At 40.1% G+C, this 22,850-nt stretch overlaps 1 protein-coding gene across 1 annotated transcript in view; it reads left to right on the top strand.

Annotated features, from left to right (window-relative positions):
• The first annotated feature begins 10,586 nt into the window (after nucleotides 1–10,586).
• The window catches only part of SPATA16 (spermatogenesis associated 16), a 97,416-nt gene continuing 85,152 nt past the window's right edge, over nucleotides 10,587–22,850 (top strand). Inside the window, exon 1 of the mRNA XM_075033198.1 lies at nucleotides 10,587–10,595. The gene's annotated coding sequence lies outside the window, so the exon portion shown is untranslated. The remainder of the gene's footprint in view (nucleotides 10,596–22,850) is intronic.

Below are 22,850 nucleotides of genomic sequence, written 5' to 3'. Positions count from 1 at the left end.
AGCGTTCCCACCAGAAAGGAGCTGCGGAGCAGATATTTGTAATCATGTCATGGAGGCACCGAGCCCAGGCTGAGCGCTGGAGCCAGCGCAGCTCTAACGCCGTAGGGTCCGGAGCAGGTTGCTGTTGACAGTGGCCCTATGTGCTGCGTGCTATCACATCCCTCTCTATTATCCGGTGAATTTTGCTCGTCCGGGCTGCTACCCGCATTCTCTTCAGCATCCATCAACGGTCTGCCGTTGTGTTCCCAAAAAAAAGCAATCCGCACCCTTCATGGGCATTAGGATCAACTGTAATTCCCATTTATTTTACTTGTCTTACTCATTATTTTTTACTGTGCCTTCCTTGGCTTTTGTGTTGTTAGCTCCTCTGTTTCCCACGACTAAGATGGATGTTGAATTCTTTGCAAATGGGACTGTTCAACAGATGGCTGTTCAGTTCATGCTCTATTGGATTGATTGTTTGGTCTTTTTATAATTAGATTTTTCTGGTGCTTCGTATTATTTTAATGAATCCTTATTAATGGACGGGACTAAACAAATAAGGCTTTCCTCAAGTGTAACGACTTTAAACATGTAAACAGTTAAGAGCATGCCTTCATATATAGCAGTGGTTAACCCATTTTGGCCTGAAAAACCATCTTTAGACCGTCCTTGCGCATGTGCGGGAAATAGTTTCGGGTGCCATTATTTTTAAACACTTAATTAATTTTCTTCAAACCAAGATTATTTTCTTCCTCTAATGAGAATTATAAAACCTGTCAGGTCTGAGGCTTCTATCTTTAGTCATTTTTTGGAATTATGCAAGTCCAGAATTTAAAATAGAACATATGGAGGCTCCTCGACTCGGTTCAAAAATGGCAGAACTAATTCCATAGAAAGATTTCTCAGAAAAAGCTGACTTTGAAGCCAAGTGGATCATGGAAAATTTTAGCAAAAAGTGTATTTTGAGAAGGTATGAGTTGCTTAAAATGCTGTGTTGCATCTTAATCTTAACTTTAGCATTTGCTATCAGGAATGCTATAATAACATTATAATTATCTATAATATCAGAGAATTTTCTTTTCATCCTACTTAAAGGTAATGCAGCGTGAGTCACTACAAATTATGAAACCAAATTGCCATTTTAATTTCAGGATATCATTACCTCAACTTGCACAACCCAGGTATACCTAGCTAGGAAGCAAGTTTTCTTATATATATATTTATATATGTGTACATATTTACGTAGACCTTTGGAAAAACAGACTCAATAAAATTTAACATCCCCTATCTTTTGGGCAGTATTGCGCTGGACACTGAGACGAAGTTACTCTGTGATGCTTCTCTTCCCATCTGTTATTTCTCTCCCTGATTCTTGGCAGTTTTTCCACCTGACAACTCGGTGGTGAAGGTCTGAATCCAGCGATCTGAGTGGGTGATATCTATCAATCTTGTGCCACACGTATGCAACATTGCTAGGCAACAGGTAGCAGTATGACACCCACATTCTGCAATTTCCTTTTGGTGACTGAGACTTTTACTATATTAATTATACTGAACTTTATTTCATGTATTTCAGGCATTAACTTCTACGGAAAATATTTTTAAAAACTCCTTGAGCTAAGATTACTTTCTGTTGCATATTGAATGAACAAATATTGTGTCCTGGTTTCAGCTGGGATAGAGTTAATTTTCTTTCTAGTAGCTGATATAGTGCTGTGTTTTGGATTTGGGCTGAGAAGAATGCTGATAACACACTGATGTTTCAGCTGTTGCTGAGCAGTGCTTACACTAAGTCAAGGATTTTTCAGCTTCTCATACTGCCCAGCCAGCACAGAGGCTGGGGGTGCAGAAGAAGCTGGGAGGGGACACAACCAAGGACAGCTGACCCAAACTGGCCAAAGGGATTTTCCATACTATATGATATCATGCTGAACAGTAAAACTGGGGAGAGTTGGCCTGGGGGTGGTGGCCCGCTGCTCGGGAACTGGCTGGGCATCGGTCAGCAGGTGGTGAGCAATTGCACTGTGCATCACTTGTTTTGTATATTCTTTTATCATTATCATTATTTTCCTTTCCTTTTCTGTCCTATTCAACTGTCTTTATCTCAACGCACGAGTTTTACCTTTTTTCTGATTTTCTCCCCCATCCCACTGCGAGGGGAGTGAGCGAACGCATGTGTGTTGTTTAGCTGCCTGCCAGGTTAGACCACAACATATTGGCAACTGATAAAGTCATCATTCAAACAATTGCTAGGTATGAATATGGTGCACGAAACCTAAAATTGCAGATAAGTGGGATATGAGATTATTTGGTGTTGAAGATAACTATGCTACAAGGAAAAATTTTTGCACAGACTTCAAAACATAAAAGACATAAAAATATAAAGTGAGGAGATAACTAGGGAGGAAGTTCCTTTTTTCTCTACTTGCTTTCTCTACTCTATTTTTTTTTGCTGGCTTCTCTTTTTCAGTGGTTAGGATGCTACAGAGGGACTAAGCTACAGATTTACTTTCATGCCCCATCACAGACGTTTTGTGTGACCACAGGCAGATGAGGCTATGTTATACTACAGAGAGAATGCAGGTGAACTCCACTCACTTTACTTCTCTTGAATTAGCCTAGCTTAGGAAAAATAGCCAGCCCTTCAGCATTATTACACCCTTGCAGGTAATGTATTTTTCTATGGGTCTGGGATTTCTCAAAGATGTGTTCCACAGTTATTTAAGCTGCAATAAACTGGGTCATTCTACACATTTAATTTTGAAATAATTTGCCTGTCCTTTCTGAATACACAAAGGAAATCCCTGAAATGTGCTCAAAAGGAGCTAGTCTATTTGTTGTAAAGTGCTTGTGTTAGCCACTGATGAGTAATAGTAAGTTCAGCTTTAGTTCACACTCTCTGAGAAACCAGCCAAATCAAATTAACAGCAGCAGCATACTTATATTCAAAGTTTTGCCAGCAGACAGAACATTATCCGGGGCAGCCCTTGAATTACAACCCAAACTATCTTTGCAGCAAGACAAGGCTCTTTGAAGGTATATTCAAATGATCTGAATGATCACGAGCAATCAAATTACCATCACTTGCAGAACTACCATTGGTTTCTATGTCTTGGCTAAACGTGAGTAATCCAGTATGCCAGTATCATTTATGAGAACTTGAAGCTTGGGCTTTGGGCTCTCACCTGTATCACTTTATCTTCCACAGTGTTTGTTTGTGAGCTGCTCGTAACCTGCATGTGCAGGTACATAGTTCCTTGATACATGCAAATGCCACATCAAGGCAGATAGTTCCTTAACTAGCAGCTTATTTTTGGTGTATTAAGATGAATGGAAAGAGGGAAGAACATTCTGAATCTGTATGTAATTTTTGGTCAACAAGAGAAGTATGCTTATAAGCAGTATTATGTAAGGCAACTATTTTTATAAACGAAGTCTCTTTTAAGGGTGTCCACGGCATACTGAGTCTCAGCATCATTTATTGGACAGGCATGCCAGCAGTTATGTATCTATCTGAGAGACATTTGCTGCTGTTACCAGGTTGTATATTCAGGTTATGCCTATGACTGGAATATACTTTCTGTATAGAAATTTTAACTATATACAAAGAGAATGAGTTCGAGAATTTGAAATGCATGAAGAATTTCTTCTTTTCTCCTGCAGCTGTCGTCTCCTGACTTTGGCTCAACACTGCAAAGGGAAGCAAATTCCAAACCTGAACAGTAGACCTAAACCAGATAGGAAAACCGTTGTACTTAGCTGTGAGGTATATCAGGAGGAAAACAAGAGAACAGTTGCTTCCGAAGACATTTTTCCTCTCCATTTGGAGAACAAGCTCTTCAGTTACCAAACACACCTTTTTAACACTGAATCCCGCTGGCCTGGGGGGGGGGAAATGCAGTGCTGACAAACACACATAAAAATCTGGATGGGTTTTTGATTAGTTTGTTCCCTGGTGCTGCACGTTTTTGTGCCAGACATGAGCCCAGTAAGAGCAGAAAAGCCTGCCATGTTTGCAAATACCTGTCCGTAGTCACATAGGAGCGTGACCTTGAGAGTCAGAATTTATCACTGAAAAATACTGTTGTTTAAGCAACAGGTGGTTTCAGTTGCCCTGTTAGTATTTGGATTTTTGTAATTTCTGCTAAGATTTTAGCAGGCAACATCAAAAGCTTTAGCTTGGGGAATTCATAAGCAGGGATATGTTTAATACAATTTCAGATGTATTTGCAGAAGATGCAGAACTTGCTGTGGGAACTGATAATTTAATTAGATTCTGGTTTATGTGATTCATATACCTAATCTTCTGAGTACTATATAAAAAAATAAATACAACTTAATTTTTCATAGGCCATTGCTTTGTTCTGCTATACAAGCAAACAGTTGATTACATGGAAGGCACAGCTTTGATTGGCTGTAAAAATTAGGACCTCATTGTACTGTGAAATAGCTTTCAAACACAGCTAAAGAAAACAGGCTGCATATACATAAATACATAAAATCCCCAGGGAAAAATTAACACCATATTTGGGAATTCTATGTTGAATCTCACAAATCATATGAAGCCTTGAATGCCAGTAGCCTAAACAGAAAAAAAATGTTCTTCATAAACTATTTATAATACACATTTCTTAAAATGTTAACTTTCAGTTTTGCACCAAGATTTAATGCAACCAGCATGAGACTTTTAAGTAAAGTCTCCCTCGTATCTCTAGGCTACATACTGTGATCAACAAAAGCGCTGGCTTTATCATTTTCATAGACATGATGCAGCTGTAGTTCTGTGGTAGTCAAGGAAATTATACCGGTGAAAGTAAGAGAATCAGGCCCACATTTATTAAGTAGAATAAAAATATTTCTTTATAGGTTCAGGAGACACTTAATACGTGTCTGGATGTATCTGATATGCAGGGAAAACCAGTTTTGTCTTGGACTGACTGCATAATTTAAAATGTATATGCCCTGGGTATCTCTAAAATCTCATGTAAAACAAGTTTGCTATATTTGTGGATGCCATGAAGGTCAAAAGGATTTGACAGATTTTTTTTCCTTATTTAAACAGTGCTTCAGTGATCAAATTCTACAGATTGTTAAAACCCTGTAGCTACCTGCAACTAAGCAAAACTCTTACAATTTACAATAAATACAGCGGCAGAGCATCATAAATCTGGGTATACAGAAATTTAAGACTTGAGATCTAAGAAAAAAGAATTCTTTGGCAGAAGAGACAATATTTGTATAGATTTTCTATACAAAGCCAAGATCAGTCCCCTTCCAATTTCCTCCAGAAAGCGCAAAGAATGTGTGGCACCTATTGCAAACAGGTAGTAATATTTGTTATAGTCTTTTAGAACCTATTCCATCCAAATTGGTGCCTCTGCAGAACCCCAGCTGCTGGTTTTTGTGCCAAGAAAGAAAGAGAAGGGCAGGAGGTAAGCTGTAAAACCACACACGTAGCGAATCAGTTCTGCAGCGACTTGTGCAGCAGAGCGCTGGGAGGAAGACGTCGTGGGGAGGCCGAAGCTGGGCTCCTAACCCTATGGAGTAACTTCACTCTGTTGTAAACCTGCCACGCACGAGGAAGCAGAAAGACCAGAGGTACGTCCCAAATGGACCCATTTCACAGAATTCCTTCTTTGTAAAGTGCCCGTCGATGCTGCAGCTGGAATCTGCCCAGGTCAGGATGGTTTCATGCTTCAGGAGAAGTGGACACAAGGGTGCAGTTGCAGAAAAAAAAAGCAGCATGATGAAGCTGTCCCTTATCGTCCGAGAGGCCGTATCAACTGAAAATATTTCTTCCAGCAAGTGTCAGGATTTTTTATTTTATTAGAAAGTTCAATGGGATTTAGTACGTTCATATGCATGATTACTCTGGTTTTGTTTTCAATTTTCAGATAATCTAAGTCTGAGAGCTATATGTTTACAAAATTTAAAACACCAGAAGTATTTTGGCACTCAGAAGACACCGTCATTTAAAGCCGCTTGGCTTTCATTTGCCCTGCATATTTTCCCACCCTTCACTCCTCATCAGAGCAGACAGAGAACGCTACCAGACTGCAGGGGGGACATTCTGCTTATAAACAGGGCAGCTGACAATAGAAAAGGCAATATAGCTCTGTATTGGGCATAGGTGGATTTCTTTCCAGTGCTGTACGGTTGGTTCAGCTTCACGGAGTGATGCTTTTCTATTTGCTTTTTAAAAGCTGGAATTATCTTGAAGCTCTTTAGCCATTAAATTTCCTCAGTACATATATGCATACACAGATAATATAACTAGAAGACAATGAAAAGAATAGCACAGCTTGATTTCTTATTTCTTTTGTTGAATTGTTTCAAGTTCTCTTCTTGGAGGAAGATGTGTTTCTAATAGTTTCAGTTGGAATATACAAAGCTAATGATGTACATTGCTAATGCACAAAACAGATTTCCCATTGCAAGGAGTCTTAGACAATAAACGTATAATGAGTCCACAAGTAATTTCTCACTGAAAACTAACGGTTCCAGAGTCCTTGACCTAAGTGTGGGATTTTTTTGTCAAGATGGCCAAAGCCATCACAAGTACATAAATTGAAAAAGGACATAATGGCTATATCAATATGTCCAGAAAACTATTCAGACTCATGAATTCAATCTACAGTAAGATTGGCCAAGGTTATCACCAGATGTTTCTTGTCCCACATGACACAGCTTGATTGTATTGTAATTAATTCAGCTGAAAAGTCTCTGTAAGAACTGTGTTTTCAGCACAATTTCAAGCTTGGTTTCAAATACCAGAAATCGTTTCCGATTTCGTAAAACATCCTAGACAAAAGTGAAACTCTGCACTTAAAGTATGCCAAAAAGTACTTACAAAAATTGCATTTAAAGAGCGTTAAAGGAGTATTCTCAAAGTAGTTGTGATTAAAGCTAGACCTTTGGGGTTCAGACACTTAGGTATGTATAGCACAAAGGTTTAGGGCCTTATCCTGTAAACTATTTGCCCCAGACCATACTGCAAGTTCAGAGGTACAACAGAAATTTGAACTTGGATTTCTGCACCAACCCATAGTAGTATTTATCCAGTTAGCCATCCAGAATATGAACAACAGAAAAAAAATCAATATTTCCCAAGGTATTTTACAGCTCATCCTCCATTTTTTTATGGCATATCAGACCAAAGACCTACTATATTCTTGTTGTGAAGAAAGATGCTTTTAGTTATTTAAAGTTTGAGGTCCATTTAAAAATGAATTTCATTAAAGTCAGATACTCACCGGCATGAAGTTAAGACATAAATAAAACAGAACATATTTTATCGTAATATACCGCTTTATTGTGCTGCAATATTTGCAGAAAGGACACATTGAAATGCACTTCCAAACTACTTTAAACCTAATTCTGGACAATAGAAGCCTGAGACAAAATGAGACATGTTAAAAATTATGGTTCTGTTTTTCAGAGATACTGACCATCAAAGCCTATATTTAACTTCAGGTAGAATTGTGTTCAGCATGTCTGAAAATTGGGCCCTAAATTGAAGATAAGTGTTTTTACCTGGGTAACATCCCTTTAAGTACCACCCACAAATTATATAGTGATAGTTCTTCCCATAGGAAAATCATCTTTTGGATTATTTTAAGATAAAAGCACAGACCAATGTCAGCCCTCTTACAAGCTGCATACTAATGTGAGGAGGGGAAGGAAGGATTTATTTGGAATCTTCTAATTGACCTCAGTGGAATTGGGCCTGGACCCATTAAAACATTTATGAAAAGCAGTTACGGAGCATGAATAGTACCCAGTCTAAAACATTAATGTCTAGGTAATATTAAAAGTAATTTGTTTAAAAATAGCAGCGAGGGGAGGAGCAGGATCCTGGCTGCATTAAGGCCTAAATTCCTCCAACTTTCTGTTGGTCTTTTATCGTGATTTTTTAAACAGTTGCAGAGAGAGAAGTTGCTTTTTTTCCTTGGGCTTCTCCTTTCCCAACACTGGCCCAAGCGTTAGTGATACTCCTCATTTTCAGCTCAGCCCTGCATTATCCTGATTTTTAGACTAACGTGCCAACATATCACGGCTTCATCCTTTCTCAGGAATGACGTAGGCAGTCAAAGGCATTAAAACAAATAGACCTCCAAAATTAATGTGTTTTGCAGAAAGTAAGCATGAGGGGTATCCAAAGCCAGAGGATATGTTCAGAATAGTGGAATTCAATTCCACGGTGTCACAAAATGTTCTCCATCACCGCAGCATGGCAGAAACCCGATCTTAATGCTATGACAGATGCTCTAAATACGTCACTTACTCAGAGTTATTGGCTATGGGAACATGCAAACCTACCAATAATGCTAGAGCCTATGTTTTATGAAGGGCACAGGTACCAGAGAGGTAACTGCCTCCCTAGGGATTTAACAGTAGCTGCCTAACTCCATGAGGTCTTGAGTATGAACCTCTTACAGCGGCTTTTGGGATAGCACCTAGTCCAAACAAAAGCTGCCATTAGTGTGTGGTCTGTAGCTAACAGGTACCTGCGTGGAAATCGCCTAGCAAAAGTTAACCCAGTTAGCAATGAAAAGGGAACAAACAGACTGGTTGGAAACATCTGTGACCCTTCCCGTCCATTACATCTTCTCCCCAGTTCCCAAAGCACCGACTTCTCCTGTGGCCCTTTACGATTCATATCCAGAACCTCCCAAAACGAACCATGGCCATATGCACATTTACCTTTGAACACATGGATGTTGCGTTGCGTCTGTTTGAAGGTGGAAGCGCCACATAGTCATCCTAGAACTATAAAAGACATACTTTCAAAAACCAATGCAGCAGCCCAGCTTTTGACCAGAAAAGATCTGCAAGAGTATGTGATGCCAATGCTTATTTTCTCTACTGCTTTCAAAGGGATGTAGCAGCAATGGGACTGAGTCATCTCACCAAGGGCCGGGGCTGCTCCTGTCCAAAGGTTGCCCGTGGTGGAAGTCAGCGCCTCGCCGTTTGTCCCAACCAATCTCCAAAGCCCTCCCCCGCCTGCTTTTGGCTACCTGCAATTTTTCATGGAACTATTTAAGACGAGCCATTTTGGAGATGACAAGCAAAGCATTGTGATTTGAGAATTTTGTTTCAGCGTCTCGTGAAAGGTGTGGCCTCAATTCCCACTCCCTGCTCGGGCTACGTCTTACAGAGACCACTGCAGCCTGTTTCTCAGACAAGTCAACTTTTAATCAAAGACAACTACTTGCTTCTCTTGTTTATTTTGCAGCAAAAAAAAAGATTTTTTGTGGGGGTACATATTTTTAGGGAAGAAACAAAATCTCCGCTAAAAAATACCTGACGAACATTTTTCAAGTAGGCCTACTTTTTATTTTTTAAGGTCTGTTCCTAGTACAGAATCTTTGATGTAGTCAGCAAGACTTTTCTTCTGCCTAGAAGACCTATTGATATATAGCCAAAGAGAGAGCAGAGAAAAAAATCCACTCTTATATGTCACCGGACTCTTAATCTATTTTATGAGCCTTAAACACTACAACTCTTTGCACAGTAGAAATTTCAAAAGATCTAGAAACTCCATTTTTTCTCCTTATGTGGCTTTTCTAAACCTGAAGTTTTACTTTTCATGAATATTTTTAACCAGCAGAAACCTTTTTAGGCTTTTTCTTACATCTCTCCTTTGTCAAGGAAGAAAGAAGCAATCCTGTGAATCAGATCCCATGTGCATAATCACACAACTATACGAACTAATCGCATCCATAAAAAGCATTCGGTTCAAACATTGCTGTATAGGGAATGCTTAGCCTTAAAAATTATGCTGTTTGGACTAGCAACTTTGAATACATCTTATGAGCAATCCATCTGCACTAGTACTTTTTTTTCTTTTTTTAACTTAAATCAGGGGACCTGAGCAACCTGACAGTGCCTATAATAAGCCTGCTGATTACTTCACCTTTTGTAATTCTTGCTTCTTTTTTGTTTCACGTTTCTGTTATACTAAGATGCACATTGTTCAAGTGTTTTAAAAAAAAAAGGATCAGATCTTGATCGCCAACTAGGAAGTTTAGAGCAGTAACCTCAACCAAGTTTATGACGAGCTTCAAATTTGTTACCCCATACAGAGCCATCACCCATCATAAATAGTGCAGGTTGGGTGGGCTGGACTTGCCACTTAGCCTTGGAGGACTCATTTACAGCACAGATTTGTCACCTTTATTTTTAGTCTCTGAGTCACGGCCGAGCCTGGGGGCTCGCCGTGCAGGCGGAGGGGTGGCGGGAGGCAGCGCGGTGGCCGGGGACGAGGGGTGGTGGGCACGTGGAGATGCTGACGGCGTGGGGGACACAGGGTGGTGGCGAGGGGGGGAGAGTGCCAAGGATGTAGGGGACACCGGGTGGTGGGGCCAGAGGCAGGGCAACAGGGTGGTGGAGGCACAGAGGTGGTGGGGACATCGGGCGGTAAGGCCGTGGAAAAACCGAGGATGCGGGGGGATGCGGGGCGGCGAAGTTGCAGGGATGGCAGGGACAGCAGGCAGGTAGGACGTGGGGGGTGGGGGACGCCAGTGGTGGGGTCTCCAAGGACACCTGGAATGTTGTCGTTCGAACATTCCGCCCGGCGCTGGAGCTGCCAGCAGCAGACAGAGGCCTGGCCGGTAAGGGAGAAAGCTGCCTGTCTGTGCCGTGCACAGAAGGGGTCGAGGTGGGACCTGGGTTATCGCATGTGGCAGGTTTCCCTTTGAGGATAACGGGGTATTCAGAGTTTGCTTTGCCCGAGCTGGCTGTAGCTTTGGGGCTTGCAGAGGGGGTAGTCCCGTGAGGGAGCAGAGGGCTCCCGGCCATGGCAGAGGAGACCCACACCTCCGCCTCTACTGCCTTCAGGCTTAACGGGGCGGGACTAACGAGGGAGCAGCTTTTCTTTTAATTCGCCTCACCCAAATTTATGGTCCAGCCTCAGGACTTTCCAGAGAGCGCGATGGGTTTCTTCCAATCATCTCCTCTCCCACCTACCCAAAACCCCTTGTTTCTTTCTACCACCTAATATCAACCGCTTTACGTCTCAGCCATCTCCACTCAGGGATCTCATCTGGCAATACGGATCTTTTTTGGCACTCATCTCAGCCCCTCTCCAGTCTCTCTCCATCCAGAGGTTTTTTCCTCTCCCATTAGTCATTTAAGTTTTAAAAAAATCAGCCTTGAAGCCTTCAGGTGGAGAAGGGCCTTCTCCTTTTTTTTTTTTTTTTTTTTTTTGAGGAAAAAGACTTAATTATTGTTTATCTGGATCTCCCTGGATCCTATCTTCAAATTACTGCATCATCAACAACCCCTGAATAGACACTAGGAAAATTCACACGAGGGAGAGACACTGTGAATACTCCAACCGCAGGGAAAGCTTCGATCAGAGCTTGCACGTTGTTAGACACCAGAGAGGCCGGCTACAAAGGCCCTCAAACTCGGTTTCATTAGTCCTACTCATCATCCAACTACATGTTTCACGCTCCTATCATCTTCCTTTATTTCTCTATTCCCTCCTCAGATCTTCAATGCTTCTCCCCTCTTACTGAATCCCTAGGCATTTCTATTTTATTTTTTTCCCCCTTTTGTTGCTTTAGCCCTGCCGCACTTTTCCCCATAATCGTTTTGCTCTGCTCTGCGCTACTGAGCCAAAAGATCAGTAAGCGCGGATAGGATGCAGTGATTCATTTGTCTAGGTTTCACCTCAACTGCATAGCTAAAGTGGGGAAATTTAGATGCCATATCTAAGTTGTACCTGGGGGAGCAAACGTGCAGAGGAAGCAACAGGGCTGAAGCTACTGGGGGAAAAAAAAAAAAAAAAAAAAAGCCTGGCTTGAAAATATTCATTTATCTGCAAAACAACGTTTTTTAGCAACATGGCACATTTGTTCTGTTTTGAGATTTTGTATCATAGTTACTTGATTAATTGTGCTGATTTTGCTTTGTGTTTCTTACTCACTTCTCTCCCTCTGGTCATGGGATTCTTTAGTCCTCGGTGCCTGAGAGGATAGCTCGGCACTGGGATGAGACTGTTCTCTGTGGGGTTTATGCCATTTCCGACTCTATTCCAAAATGCTTGTTGAACCCTTGCAGTGTTGCAAGTTGTGAACGTAACTCCTGTCCGTCTTCCTCCATCAGCTCTGTTTTGTGCCCTACAGTTACAAGGTTTATTTGCCTGGGTTAGAAGCAGCGGAGATTTCATATTTTACTGCATTTTTTAAGTACATTTGCAGAATTTCTTTAGAAAGTAAGGTTAACAAGTTACTCTGATTTAAGCGTGTTCAGCAATTTAGTCTCTTGACAAATGAATAAGCACCTTACTTAAAACCCTTTTCTAAACCTGTTGTAGCTTTTTTTTTTTTTTTAATCACGTACATCAGTGGAGCTCAGGTCCTGAGGAGCATGAATATACCTCCTCCAGTGGTCCAAGGTGGGAGGAAACCTCCTATATGTCTGTCTCTGAGTAGGATTCACTTCTCTGTCCCTCATTTCTGTATCCCCATTTTACCAGAAAGGATATTTCTTTCCTCTGCCTGGTCTATTTAAAAAAGTCTTTTACAATGGATATGTAGAAGTGTAATAGGAACCTGACCTCACATGGCACCATTTAATTTTATTGTAATAATAGTAATAAATGTACTAAGCACAAACAATGTGCTTAGTGTAGAAACAGATTTAATACATTTAACTGGATTTTGAAATAGGTTCTCCATGAATGGACACCCATTTTTGTTCAGATCAGAAGTGGCATCTCAGATGGTACTTTGGAAGATGATAGAATACCTGTCATCCTCATACTAGGATAAAGTAGAGAAGGAACATTAAATTTCCGCTCCAGGCCTGTGAAAAGAATTTTTTTTTTTTTCAGATACTTGGATTTTATTGCATTATGTTTCCTTTTCTTCATTTAATTTAATAATATGTTCCAAATCTATTTATCCAAATGCATCTGTTTTATACTTGGGGAAATACAATCTGAAAAGAAAATGTAACTTTTTTCCAGTAAAGTTAAAAGAATGGCAGGCAACTAATTTTAACATATTGCCACTTAATGTCATCTTGTTTGCTGATAAAATACATGGTAAAGCGTTTTCAGTAATCACTTCTTGAAACAAAACAGAGCTTGCCTGGCTAATGAATGGAGATACATTTATTTATTTATAGGACGTTCATCATTCTAATTCCTCTGTGTTTCACAAATATTAGTAAATTGATCCATGCAGCACTGAAAAGAAGTGAAGTCTTATTAGCTCCATGAAGCACAGAAATCACATGATGTGCCCACACTTACCAGAAATATGCATGTAAAGTATAATTAGAATGGGGGGGGGGGGGGGAAGTTGCTCTTATTACAGTACCTAACCAATAAAAACCTCCTTCTGTCATTCAGTATTGCTAACCTTAAACATTATACATCCTCAGGCAGGCAACCAGGAACATCTAGCTAGATAAAAATGGTATTTATTTATTTTATTTTTACAAATACATTCTTTGACTTCTTTCCTTTTATTTCCTGAGTCTTTACATGATACTTGAGTTATATTTCCAAGCTTTTTCCTGCAGCCATGAAGGCTAGGGAAATTTTTTTAAAGTAACACTGAGATTGTCATCTAATTGCACACCTTCTAGAAGCCGAGTTGTAAGCAGCCTGCTAAATAAGATGAGGTCTGTTGTATTTCAGGTGGCCATACTGCTCATTTTGTACTTGCACTGGTTTTAGGAATTATAATACTGTAATGCATTACATTAGAATCAATAAATTCTAATTTATTCTAATAAATCTAATTAATCTAATAAATTCTAATAAATCACAATAGAATCAATAATACAAAACATATTTTATTAGATATGTCCCCTTTAGGGTGCCTACTCCTTAAAAGCTCCTTAGTTATATCTCTGCAAATTGGTGGTATTGCCAGGATATCCATATCCAAGCTCGCAAAGCTATTTAGGAAATATAGATGAGATACTGTGGTAATAGTATTCAAATGTGACTACTGACACATTTTCTGGGCAATCTCCAGACACGTGTAAAAGTGAGTCCTTTATAAAGTGTTTTGCATTGATTTGTCTTTGCTCTAACAAAGTCATTAGGGCATTTACCAACTGATTGAAATGGTAAGGCCAACAACGAGGAAACTCCACGTATCATTACTGTTTTGAAAGGATATGCAGAAAATTCAATATAAAATGTTGTGCTGTATTCCACATTTCTTCATCATAAATATAAGCCCTAGTTCTGTAACTGCTTGTTTGCATGTCTAATGTTATGCGACTCTGCGAGACTACTCACTCCTATAAAATTAAGATGCTGCATGTGTGTGTTTGCAGGACCGTGACCGCGAGGAATACTTGCTCAATGTAATAACTACCAGTTGAAAAACAAAATAAAAATCAACTCTAATTGTGCCCATTTAAATTCAAACATTGAAAAATAGCTTAAATATGGTATTTCAGAATGTAAATTTTATAAAAAGTCTGAAGATTTTAGGATTCCGTTAGCTCTTTAGTCCCTCTGTAACGAGGCTATTACATAGCATCGCCCAGATTGATGTTGAAAATAATGCAGCTGCAAGAGCAGCTGCAGTAAGAATTCACAGAAGCCAGGATGCAAAGCAGGCCCTTCTCAAAGTCCCTGCCTTTAGCTTTCTGTTGTGGTTTTTTTTTTCTCTTACTTATTTATTAGCTTAATTCCAGCATCCTCTGAAATGATGCCTTGCTAGTAATAACTGAGGGTTAAAGCTTTAATGGCTTTACTTAGCCTCACAAATGAAAAACCTGGAATTTACTGCCTTCTGCAAACCAGAGTCACTCTGACAGCAGGAAATACTGAGGGTTTTTTTCAAAATGAACGGTTCAGGGTTGGTCAACATTAAGGCGGTAACAGTCAAGAAGAAAACACAGCATCAAAAAGGAGGAAAGACACTTCACAGTTAGGTATACGGGTGTACAAAAGCATCTTCGTGCTTCTGCTATTTAAAAAGATATTTACGCCCCGGGGCAGGAGCTGAGGGACTCGTGGGCTGCCGCCTCAAAATGTTCATCTGTCATGGGGCTTGCAGGCAGGTTTGGAGGAAGGTGCAAGTCCAGCACCCACCCTTATGCTTCCTTTTTCATGACAGACAGAGGGTGACAGGAACGAATCACAGCGGCAGAGTGCTGGGCCCTGGCTAAACCCAGATTTTGGTAATCCCGAAGGGATTTGCCACCATCCTCACCCCGTATCCTAACCTTCGAGTCTGGGGAGGATAACTGGCACCTTGGTTCTTGTCAGTTCCTTCACGGACAGGTTGATATTAGGTAAAAACAATTTTAAATAATTTTGAAACAAAGCTTTACACGTAACTTAAACCCAACGTGAATAAGTCACATCACTCAGTCTTTCATAGCCACCTTGTAAGACCTTCAGAAGAACAGTTCCCAGGGAGATTTACAATAACAGATGATACAAAGCAGCAAAGCATCATCATTCACCTCCCAAATCTGAATGTACAATAGCCTGTTAATTCAATAGATTCAGTTACTGCCTGAAAGTGACCTGTACTCAGGACACAAAAGCAATTGTAAACCCCTGCTCCTCTTTACATCTAAATTTCAGAGCTAGGAGAACACCTTGGAAGATCTCCACTAACGGCAAAGTTCGTAACATGATGTTTGCATCCCAGGTGTAACCATACCAAACGCTTCAAGTTTCTCCCGGCAAAATCAACTGGATAAAAGGAACTGATATAATTCCCTTTCAACTGATGTAACATGTTCGGTCACCTTATTACAAGTTAATATTCAGGTTGCAATATCTTGCATCCATTGGAGCTTTGCAGAATTTCCTCAGGAAGGTCATAAAATAAAACATTAGAGTAGTATAACTTAAAGGTTACAAAAGCATGGGCTACAGAATCAGCGTTAGTCTGTGACAGCATTGGCTCCAGTCCCAGTGTAGTTTATAGGAAATAAAGGCAAGAACCAAACACACATTTAATAAAATGAACAAAAACATGTTAGAATTAACCGCTGGATCTGATTTTTTTGCTGTTTTTTCAGGGGCTCACAACTGCCACTGGATTTCCCTTGGCTGTCACTGCTCTTACAGCTTTGTGTCATTACATATAAGCATGTCAAAAGACCAGGTTCATTCGCGCATCCTGAATGGGAAATTTGTACCTTTAGAACTTGTCCCATGTACCTTTCTATTCATCAAGGGAAGGAAGAAAAATTTCCCTGCTGTTCTTGTAGCACTTCAAGGTTAAAATTCATATTGACAAAAATAATGCAGTAGAGGTAATAAACATTCACAGAGATTAAAATAATTGCACAAAAGGCAATTTCTTCACCGGTAAGTGAAGACACCAAGCTAAAAGAAGAAATTAAAACCAAAAGCCATCCTAAGAAACTAAAACCTGTCAAAGAACTGCCTTGAATGTTAATCTGAGCTATTTCAGCCAGTCCTTTTTCACAACCTTTTCTCTCCCGCTAACTTTTATGTTACAGCTCTATTGCCTGTACAGAGTTGCTGAATTGAAGCTCTGCCTGTCAGGAGCTCTCATCTGAGCGTGCTTTAGCTCTCAGTTGTTAGTGGATTTGCTTCAGCTGCCACTATTAAACCATTGCATGTCAAATTACAAAGCAATTAGGGTGAAATGCATAGTTATAATACACAGGTTAAAAAAACCTCCAGAAATCCTAACTCTAAATTTTCTAGGTTTGTAATGATGACTTTGGAAAGTATTAAGATATCTTTTTAATTAATATAATCCCCTGATTACTGACATGTGCTTCACCTGGTGTCATGTAAATTTTTTATCTTTCCACCTCTCTCTTTTTCCTTCCTCCCAGGCTTTTTTTTTGCCTAGGAATATTTAAAGTTCACTATTCCACACTGTGAGAAATGGAATAAGCATACCTTGAGTATTTGCTAAAGCGGCTAGTGAAATAAGGAGGTGGATCGATAAACTATCCAAATGCTTTATCGTATATTCCGACCCCTGAATTTTGCCTCATTCTGTCTAGCATTACTGCAGAAATACTGTATCTAAGATGAATCCCTTGGAGGTATACCATTAATATAAGGCAACTGTAGTGGTGGTATGAAGAGGAGTCTAGAGGATGGGTCAACGATAGCTGCCACCATTGTGCTCTGAATTAGGAGCCAAAGAGGGAACGATGCACATCTATGGCTAACTCGTTTAATATCTCTGAGTCCCAGTGCAACTCATAATATTTAATTACATATCTAATGGGAAATTCAGACTCACCCTGTGGGTTATTCTGTTTCCTCAATTTCTCCTACATTGTAGAAGCACAGCACTTCACAGGACTGGTTATGCCATGAAAAACTAATTAGTTTATGCCTGAACAGGGCTTTCAACATACAGATCATTCTGTATGACAGAGTAGTATTAGATAACAAACCAACTTATTCAATTGAATTATGGAGCCATAAGAAAATTATTGCTTCTTATTTTTAATCAAGCAGACTCCAAACCAGATTAGTCCCTGATGATGATGCTTTGGCTATTTCAACAGGTTTTATTGCCACCAGAAAACTTCCTCCCTCTTTTTGCTCCTGTGCACGCCACAGTTTCCACTGCTCTATGTATAATCCACTCAATAAAGCCAGCTCTAGGTTTCAGGTTAGCCCTTACCTTCAGTAAGCAGTAATTGTTAAGACAGCTTGTTGAAGGTAAATAAAAAGCCTTGTTGGTTTGGAAACAAACCTCTCCACCTCGTTTGGGGTTTTTATAAACATCCTGTTTAACCATCACTCACTGCAGGGATACCCGAGTCTGGAAACAGCTCTGAAAGTTTGAGATAATTAAGCACCAGTAGTTCAGCATTTCTTTTCATGGCATCAGAAAAATCTCAGGTTATAGACGTGCATATGATTGCATATGCATGAATGCTTCAGTGCCCTCCCACCAGATATCAGACGCTTTATTAGCCTCCATAACCCAAGCAGAAGAATTTCAAAACTGCCTTTAAGGGTCACTTGAGCAGAAGCTTCAAGACAAATTGTACTGCTGGGGCCATAGAAATGTGGTAGCTAACTTGGCAAAAGAGAACTTAGTTTTGTTTGCTGAGATATAGAGGTATATCTTTTGCATAGTCTTCCTCACAAAGATGAATTTCTGATGGTAGGAACCCATTTGTAGTCAAAAGGTTCATTAGCTTCCATCTTTCCAGGCTTGCTCAAATCTTTGGGACAGATCAATGTTAATTTATACCAGTGGGAGATGTGGACTAGGTCTTTAAGATTTCCCATTTCGGCTGTGGTCTCCACAGACCTACTGCAAGAGCATCCTTATTGTGAGAAGAGCGGGAGGGACTTGCCAGCATCCGCTCTCTGCTCCCTTGTTCCCTCACCCTGCATTGTACTCTACTGTTTTTTACACTTTTTCTTCCATTTACTACTCTTACATTGGAAATCAGATACAACAGTCATAAAGAACAACAGCACCAAAGAAATAAAAGCCACAACAATAAAAGGTGAGAAAAAGGAATTTCAGTTAATGACATCTATATAGGGAGATTCCCTCTACGGGGAAGTGAAGCAATATGGAAGGACATTCAGAAGGAAGACAGCCCCTCAGCCCACTAAAATTCACTTTGCATTTTGATGTGATGACCTTTTTAAACCTTTTCTTAGTTTCTCAGAGCCCTACTTGCTGACTTCCTTTTCTTCCCATTCTCATGCATTCCTTTTCTCCCTGTTGCTCCTTTGGGTTAACTTTGATTTGGGGAGGTTTTTTGTGTTATTACTAGAGCAAAGAATTAGGCAAAGAAAGAAAGATATTAGATTTCTTACTAAGTGTCCAATAAAATTAGTGACTTAGGAAGCTCTAGCACCGATTTGCCAAGTTTCTGCACGCCCCAACTTCATTCTAGTGACACAGTGTAACCGAAAGGAAGGACCGCTACCAAAGTTGTCTTTGTTCAAGTGGGGTGGTCCTAGTCAGGAGCTTGGATGTTGCAGCTAACTTTTTACCATATAAAATATCACAAGGGGTAGCCGCAGAGTTTTGCATTTGGTGAAGAGAAACACCAACAGATGAAATGGTAGCTCTCATCTAACACATCTCTTTTCGATTAACATGAGTTAATGAGCAGAATTGAGGGGACTGTAAGGAGACACCCACCTTGGGGCGGGTGACCGGCAACTAGAGTTGGGTTCAGTCATGGTAACCTGTTTGTCTGGTGTAACTAGAGCAAGAAAAGGATCTGTATCTGTATCCTCAGCCACATCTCTCTTGCTATGTGTTTGATCTAAGTGCCCTGCAAGGTGTCAGGCACCTTCTTTGCTGGGGATCTGACAGCTGATATGTTTTGTGTACTGCACAATAGGTAATGGAAGTCGTTAGAGGTCTGCTAATGTCTCCTTTAGGTTGGGGCTTTCCTAGGGCCTGGTCCCATAGGAATGCGATTATTCTGTGAAGTGAAAGAGAGTTCTCTCTGTACTGTGAGCTCTCATTGAATTCCTACCTCATCCTGCAGGCAGGGCTGCCCAGAGCAGTTCTGAGATGCAGACCTCTTAATAGCATGGTGGCAGACCTAATCAAGCCCATAGCACGGTCTGCGGCAACCTTCCTAAACCAAACTTTGCCCCTCTGCACTCCTTCTTTACAAGTACTTAGCTCCCACCATTTCAAAGCAATCTTTTCAGAAAATCAATAGTTCTTCATCTCCTTCAGAATGAGAGCAAGTAGGACACTTGGACGTTTGCTTTGTAATCTCTTCAAAAATTGCTTTCTTGTCTTCCCAACAGAATTAGGAAATATTGCAGTACCAAAAAAAAAAGAAAAAAAATCTCAAGCTTTTTCAGCACAACGTCTCAGTTGTAGGACCAATCTTTGCATTCCTTTTCATTTAGGGATTACCCTAAGCTCACTGGTCTGTTTATACCTTAGGCACACACATACATCCTTGTTCCTCACACAGAGGAATTATTTGTTCTCACAACTCCACTTTCAGGAGCCTGCTGTAGAAACCTTTACCATTTTAAAATTTCCGTTTTCTCTCCCTCTTTCCTCTCAGTAGCCCTTTAGCTATGAAAATGAACTGCTCTGCTCCCGCAGTGCTGAGCTGCTGAATCCAATCGAGGAAGGCTGGCCAGGCTTCACATCCCCGTCAGACACAGCGTTGACCTTTTTTTCCTAATTGACAATGCAGGGCTTTGTGCTAATAGGATGACATCATTACGCAGAGCTGAAATGCTTTCCCTGCTGTCTCTTTTGTCTCTCAGTATTTTTCTCCCACACTTTTAGAGGAAGTATTTCACTAGGAGGGAGTGTAAGGAAGACAGTTACACAGTGCCTAAAAAGCATATGCAGAAAACATCCTCAATTTCTCTCTCTCCAATTTTTCCTTACTCGCACTAGTTACCAACCACATATCCTGAGCCCTCACTATGTACTGAATCTCCCTTTTCCTTCTTCCAGGTTATGATCACCAATGCTTTTCTGTATTTGCTTTGCCTCACTGTCCTCAGATATGCTGCTAGGGAGATAATGGTTCCTTCCTGATTTTGAATTATAATTGTAGTTGTTAGCCTACTGTCCTTTCACAGCTCTAATTTTATTCAAACAACTTGTTAATAAGATCCTTGTGCATCTCTATAGCAATAGTTAACTGAGGTGCTTAATTTTGTGTTAAATTGTTGGCAGTCAACTTTTGCTGTGATACTCAACAACATAAAGTTTTAAAATAATAATTCAAAGAATACATGGAGGGGAAGAAGCCCCAAAGAAGTGGAAAATATTAAGAGCTTCGTTTTAGCTGTCTTGTGAGATTGGCTTACCCATTTCGGTGAGCACTACAGCCTTTGAAGATGCTACCTTAAAGCTTAAAAAAATTGCCTTAGTGCTGGTTATAGATTGGCAGTCACGTGCCAAAGCGCGCAGTCTCGGCTAAGCCAACAAACCAAATAAATACGTATGACGGGCTTTCGCTGGAGAAGACAGAAAGAGCAGAAATTTCCCAGTTCTGCCTATCCCCCTCTCTTTCTCCCCTTTCCCGTGGCTGACATATTGGGCACTCCTAGCTCACGGTATATATTTCCAGCCTGCTTCAGTGCCTAATGAAATGGATTAGCTCAGATCCCAGGTACCTCTGTGAATCTGTTTACCCTGAGCTGTTTTAATTTGCACAGAAATGCCTTAGGATCTGCAGCAGTAGAAGAGAAGGGCAGTATTGACCAGCTGGGAGAAGCAGCCTCTTAAACCACTCAAGCTAGCTCCATAGGACCGTGGGTGTCTATATCCTTACTTCAAGAAAGGCAAGCAGGAACGGTAAAACAGACAAAACAGAGAGAGAAGAAGGGAAAAGATTCAGGAGGGAGAGAAAGCAGATCCCGTTACTATTCAAGACTGTCCAAAGCTGGTGGGAATAGGGCTTTATCTATTTTCCTTTTTTGCCCAGTCAATGCCCAACTATTTCATAGAAGACTCCTGGATTCCTGGACGCGTGACAGTGATTTTCATGCCATCCTTTCATTCCTGCATTTAAGCACTATTCAAGAAAGGAATGGCAACCACGTTATTAACCTATCTTGTGAAAACTTCTCTCGATTATTTTAATTGTAATTCCTATTTCTTTTTGCACATTATCCTTAAAGACACATTAAGTATTTTAACCAGGATTTGTTTCTTACACTCTGTTTCTGTCATATTTACCTTCAACTTTAGTTAACTTCCATAAGCTGTTGTGAGCAATAGAAAGAATTGGAGTTGTGTTACTTTGAACAATGGTAAGCTTAAGCTTATTGTCTTTGCAGAAGAGTGCCTAGTGAACTATCTGATAGCTGTAAACAATAAGTATTAATACAGTTTAATATTTCTCTTATGTCTATAGCCTAATGAGATTAGTGCTTTTTGTACTCAGCACCACATAAACAATTAATATGTGAGTTTCAGCCTCAAAGAGCAATTAGGATAATATGGTTAAATCCCTGCAAACTACTACAAAGAAAACCTGCCAAATTTCAGCCCAGAACCCAATTTATTATTATCATTATTTTTATAAACAGGTTAAATACAGTGGGTGAAAATAGTGTTTAGAGTGGAAGTGCTGACAAAACCTTTACTGCAGCAATGTGGACAATGCAGCTGTAATAATGGCAAGTGTGCCCTTATTCACAGCAAGAAAAATGTAAGGAGTTCTGATTTTGCACTGAATGAGCCATTACTTATGTCTATCACAAAGAAATAAGAGTAGTGAACAAAAAAAAGATACATTAAGGTGGGGTTTTTTTTCTCCCCCAAAGAAAACTAAAAATAAAGAAGATCAGATGTGACTGAGGCTTTCAAACAATAAAAATAGCAAGATAAAAGAACTAGGCTGCTTCATTGCCTAAAGAAATGGCTAGAACCTTAAAAAGTCTGAAACCTGATTGTGAGAGACTCACTTTATGGGCTGCTAAGAAGGTGCTGACCTTCGTCATCAATAGATTGTCTGAGCCTTTGTGGTATTCAGCAGTAAAGGAAGTGCTTAAAAAGTCATCCCGCTGAAAGATGGACTGGAAAAATCTCCAGTTCAGATCTCAGCATAGCTGTTGTCAGTGCACATGCTCATTCAGAAAGTCTGTCTGTAAATCTAATACAGATAAATCTTTCTTCATTTTTAAGTGATAAAACTGGAGCATCCTCACCTTAGAGATGGATCAGGATATCTGGAATTCAATATAAGTGAAATTATTGTAGAGGAGGGCAGCTAATGACCTATCTGTTGTGGGGCTTAGGATGTGTTTTGTTATAGTACTATATTTCTCTGTCTGTACTCGACGACATTGAAGGAGTGGGATAACACTTGTACAGGTACCAGTGGTATAATTTTCTTATACTTGCTCCATAGTTTTGGATGCAGTTTTGCCTGTTCCAACATTTGCACTGAAATGAACTGTGGCA

This window comes from Buteo buteo, chromosome 7 (assembly GCF_964188355.1).
Source record: "Buteo buteo chromosome 7, bButBut1.hap1.1, whole genome shotgun sequence".
NCBI lineage: Eukaryota > Metazoa > Chordata > Aves > Accipitriformes > Accipitridae > Buteo > Buteo buteo.
The sequence above is the reverse complement of the archived record's forward strand: the minus strand, read 5'-3'. Positions and strand labels throughout refer to the sequence as shown.